At 33.2% G+C, this 5,460-nt stretch overlaps 1 non-coding gene across 1 annotated transcript; it reads right to left on the bottom strand.

The window, feature by feature from the left end:
* Positions 1-3,505: 3,505 nt before the first annotated feature.
* Positions 3,506-3,612, bottom strand: LOC122113358. The gene has a single exon (XR_006148435.1). It is a non-coding gene; the product is annotated as a U6 spliceosomal RNA (small nuclear RNA).
* Positions 3,613-5,460: the final 1,848 nt, after the last annotated feature.

Genomic DNA, 5,460 nt, shown 5'->3' with positions numbered 1-5,460 from the left:
CCTCTGTACAGTATTTTCACAATAAAAACTTATTAAAAATGAAGTTTCTACTTTAATGTAAACACATTTCATTTCGAAACTGAATAGTATTCTATAGTTTTATGTATTAGTTAATGTAATTTGTGCCACTAATACAAGATAAATTTTTATCCTTTATTATTTGCTTGTTCATGTACTTGATTCAATTTATTCCATGTATTTTCAAATTGTTTAATTAAGGAGATAACCACATTGTTACTTTTGTATATTTTAATAAATTTCTTCTTGTCATTTTCATATATGTATAGAATGTAATTTAAATTTAAATATTGACCCTCATTTTTTATTGTACTCCTTTACTGTCAAACTATACCTCTTTGCTTTCTCAAGTAATCTGCCTTTTACTTTCATATGTTTTTTCAGTTTGGAGAAATCTTTGTGATGATTCTCATCATGACTGGAGTAAATTTCAGTTTCACCAATAGTTTGTGAGTGTTCCTTTCCCTTACATTCTTGCCAGTATTTGCTGTTGTTTCCTTAACAATAATCATTCTGACTGGAGAAAGAGAGAATCTCAGTGTAGTTAATTTTGTGTTCAATATCCCTGATGCCTAATGAGGTGCACCATATTCATATATTTAATTGGCATTTATACATTTTGAGAACTCTCTTCATTTGACTTTTGGTTAATAGATTTTTTTCTGTACTAGGCTTAGGACTCTTCCTTATTGGCAAGTGTTTGCCACCTGAGCCATGTGCTGAGCCCATTTTTTTCCTACATGTTTTGTTATTATTATTATTTATTTATTTGGATAGGCTTGGTTTTTTTGATGAGGTAGACTAGGCCTGGTATTACATCTTCCTACCTCTGTCCTCTATATAGATGGGATTTCAGGCATCCAACAGCATACTCAGTTTGTTTTTGAGATAAGATCTTGGCAACTCCTTCTTTGTACTGGCCTTGAAGTGAATCTGCATAATCTCTGCCTTATAAGTCCATTTACTTAATGGATTAAAAAATTCTATTGGTGTTTAATTTTTTAGTTGTTTATATATTCTGGGAAAATGTATTGCTTCCAGATGGATAGTTCACAAGTAATTCTTTCTATTTGTTATACTGTCTTTTTACTCTGGTGTTTTTTTTGATATGGATAAATCTTTTAATTTGATGCAATTACATTTGTCAATTTTTAGTATTTTCATATGGCTCTGGCTGTGTGGATTCATTTCTTAGTCCTCTGTTGTATTCCATTAGCATATATGTGCGTTTCTGTGTGAGCAACAGGGTGTTGTATTAGCATGGCTTTGTAGAATAATTTGAAATTGTTATACCTTTAGCCATGCTCAGGATTACATTGGCTACTTGGAGTCTTTCTGCTTATATATAAATTTTTTGTATTGTTTTTCTCTTTCTGTGAAGAATGTCATTGGAATTTTATGAGGATCACATTTTAAGTTTGGATATATAGGCAGGAAGGTTAATTTTGTCAACTAATGAATACAGGAAGTCCTTTTATGACTTTAATCTTCCTTCCTTGGGTTATAGTTTTAAAATAGATCTATCTGATGTCCTTGGGTTTATTTCTAGGTATTTTTGAGGCAGATCAGAATGTTTTTATGTTGTCTTTCTCAGTATGTTTGTCATTAAACTCTAGATGAGCAATTCATGCTTGTATGTTAAACTTTTATCTTCGTACTTTGCTAAAAATTTTCAAGGTTTGGCCTACTTTTATACATATAATTATTGTTTGTAATCAGGTATGTAATCAAGTTAGCTGTAAGGAAATGTGTTATATAATATAACATAAAACGTATTTTCATTTTACCCCAATTATGCATGTTAAATTTTAGGTAAGATAATTTAACATGTCTTGGAGTTGTGAACACAAATGTAAATTTCAAGTTACTTTCATATATAAATGATTTGTCTTTATTTTTCCTTATTTTTCTGGCTAAGAAATGACTTTAAACTTTTTTTGTTTTGTTTCCTTTTTGTGGGTCAGTCCTGAAGCTTAAACTCAGGGTCTGGGCCTCCCTAGTTGCTGGGATTGTACAGTCACCAGACTTGACTATTATTTTTATGTCTTTAACCTAGTGATAGGCAGTACTTAAAACATTTTCAGAGTTTTTATATTTACGAGTACTTCCTAACTCTGTAGTCAGCTAGAATTACACTTGATTTCAATTCTTCATTTGAAAAAAATGTAATTACCATTATTGATTTTTAAAAATCTTTTTTGAGCTAATGAATGAGGATTGGGCTAATGAGAATTGAACTCAGGATTTGAACTCAGGGTTCATACCTTAATCATTTTGCTTTTAGGATTATTATTCAGATAAGGTCTCAAGCTAAAAATTCTCCTACATCTGCCTCCTGAGCAGTCAAGACTACAGACATGTATCACCAGGTTATTACTTGTTTATGAGAGTATCACTAACTTTTGCTATGGGCCTCAAACCACCATCTTCCTGTCTCCACCTCCTAAGTAGCTAGGATTATAGGTATGAGCTACCACCCACGGCTGGCTGGCTGGCTGCCTGCCTACCTGCCTACCTGCCTTCCTTCCTTCCTCTCTCTCTGTCTCTCTGTCCTTTCCTTCTTCCTTTCTTTGTCATGGGGCTTGAACTCTGGGCCTGGGTGCTGTCCCTGAGCTCTTCAGTTCAAAGTGAGCGCTCAACCAATTGAGCCACAGCGCCACTTCCGGTTTTCTGGTGGTTAATTGGAGATAAGAGTCTCATGGACTTTCCTGCCCAGGGTGGCTTTGATCCTTAGTCCTTAGATCTTATCCTCCTGAGTAGCTAGGATTACAGGTGTGAGTCATCTGCGGCAGGCAGCTTTCTATTTTTTTTTTTTAAGTGTTCAAGTGTTTTTAAAGTGTTTAAACTGTTTGAAGCATGTTATTTTAAATAAATGTATAAACTTGACAGGAAAACAAAATTTAGAAGTGATGTTAGAGGAAGAACAAAAAAAGCCTGATGGAAGGAAAAATATCAAGTCTCAGGTATGCAAAATTTTCAAATTCATACTTCTGGCTGTTCTTTGTTTTAAAATAAAGCACATTCCAATTAAGTTACCTTTAAGACTAACCTTTAAGAATCAGTCTATAATGTTTGATTTATAGTATTTTATTATATTGTTATAATATATTATGTTAAATGTATTATAACATTTATAATAGTTTAATTATACAACTTAGTGTGTTCATAACATCTGTAGTAATTATGGCTAAAGTAGTTTAGTGTTGGAATTTATGCAAATGTTTCTTTTTGTTGTTCATTGGTATAATATTTATTATAACATATTTAGTATAACATATATTACTTAAATAATAAAGATTGTCAGATTAAATTTTATCTGTGTTAATATATAGCTGAAGTTATGAGCAGTCTAACAGCTATACACATTGGGTTGCATTCATGTGAAACTAGATCATTCTATTTTTAGTTATTGAAAATATTTTAATTATGTAAAGAATTTGCTATCATAATTAGCTATTTTAAAAGTTGCATCCAATTCCTTTTTAAAAAAAATATGCAATGCTTCACAAATTTGTGTGTCATCCTTGTGCAGGGGCCATGCTAATCTTCTCTGTATCATTCCAATTTTAGTGTATGTGCTGCCGAAGCAAGCACCCAAGTCTTTTGTAAAGCTGAAAATAGGTTAAGAAAGTAAAGAACTATCGAGAAAAGTTATGCCTATTTGATGGTTTTCTCTGTATGTTAGAGAAAGGTGATAGTCCTTTAATTTCCTTTAGAAGACAAATTGTACTAAATAAAAGTGAACAAATAAAAGATAGATCATTCTCAGTGACTTAGAATGGGAGTTATGAGTAGTTATTAGAATCAAGATTATAGAATTACTTCTGGTGTGTGTTTTCTATGTCTATAGTGAATGAAGGAGTAAGGGTCATAAATTCAATCCAATGGTCATTAGAGAATCAAACCTATCACAAAAGGATTTTCATGTTGTATACAAAATTACCTCCTACCAAACTTCATATCAGTGTTAAAAATTGGTAGCCATTTTTATTAAAGTCTTCATCCACTGTTTTTAGTAGACATTAGAATAAAATGTAACTGTATGTTACAACTGGTAACCATTTTTATTAGTTTTTAGTAGACATTAGCATACATTGTAACTACATTTGATAAGCTGTGGAACTGCTTAACAGTACCAAAATGTGTTATTTAATTTAATGTTTGAGAATCTGGTTTTTGTTCTGGTTGGTGTTTATTGACTTTGCCTTTTAGTAAATTATTGTTTGCTTCATTTGCATACTCCATAGTCTTTAAATTTTGGTGAGGCCAAATCTTCTTATATGTAATGCAAACTCTGTAATATTAAATCAACAAGTTTAGATTTTGGAAAAACTAACACATAATAAATTAAGTTTATTTCAAACACCAGTAAGAAAATGAAATGTGTGATTCATGGTTTTCTCTTACATTAGTCCAAGGTTAATTATTTTCATGTCTTCATTATAATTTCACTGATCTGAGAGTAGGCAAAGATATATTAGAAGTTTAATATTAAATTTTAGGTATTTTCTTTTATTTTTTGTCCATTTCTGAAAGGTAAAGTCAGTTTGAAAACATGCACTTTGGCACATAAAGTGACTGTGACTCAAACCAAAGAAAATCAGCCACTTTTGCATGTTTTGGTACAAATGAAGAAATGTAGTTAGAAAAGTACAAAAACTAATAGCAAACACCTTAGAACCGGTTGCTGTTGAAATGAAAGGAGTTTAAGTGTTTAAACACCAGTGAAAAGAATATGACCTCAATTATTGGCTCAAACCAGTAATCCCAATCACTGAGGCAGCAGAAATGTTAAGATCTAGGTTTGTAGTCAGTCCTGTCTTGAGATGTGCAAGACCCCATCGAAGTGGAAAAAGATAGATATAGTGCTTGTACCTGTCACCCAAGTTGTGATGGGAAGTGTAAATAGAAAGACCATGCATTGTCCAGGATAAAATGAGCAAAAGCAAGACCCTCTCTCTCTCTCTCTCTCGCTCTCTCTCTCTCTCTTTTTGGTCAGTTGTGGGGCTTGAATTCTGGGCCTGGGCACTGTCCCTGAGCTTTTCAGCTCAAGGCAGTGCTCTACCACTTGAGACACAGTGCCACTTCCGGTTTTCTGGTCGTTTATTGGAGAAAAGAGTCTCATGGACTTTCCTGCCTGGGCAGGCTTTGAACTGTGATCCCCAGATCTCAGCCTCCTGAGCAGCTAGGATTACAGGCGTGAGCCACCAGCGCCTGGCTAAGACCCTGTCTTAAAAGTAATCATAGCAAAAAGGTGGAAGAATTTCTCAGTGGTAAAGCACTTGTGTAACTAAGTTGAGGCCCTGAATTCAAACCTAACTACAGCCAAAATTTTAAAAATCAGGAAAAAATGTGACCGAAAATATTAATTATTGCTGGCCATGGTGGCGCATGCCGGTAATCAATGAGGAGGATGAGGCAGGAGGATTACGAAAATATTAC

This window comes from Dipodomys spectabilis, unplaced genomic scaffold (assembly GCF_019054845.1).
Source record: "Dipodomys spectabilis isolate Male_0828 unplaced genomic scaffold, ASM1905484v1 ptg000096l, whole genome shotgun sequence".
Taxonomy (NCBI): domain Eukaryota; kingdom Metazoa; phylum Chordata; class Mammalia; order Rodentia; family Heteromyidae; genus Dipodomys; species Dipodomys spectabilis.
This window is presented reverse-complemented; position numbering and strand designations above follow the sequence as displayed.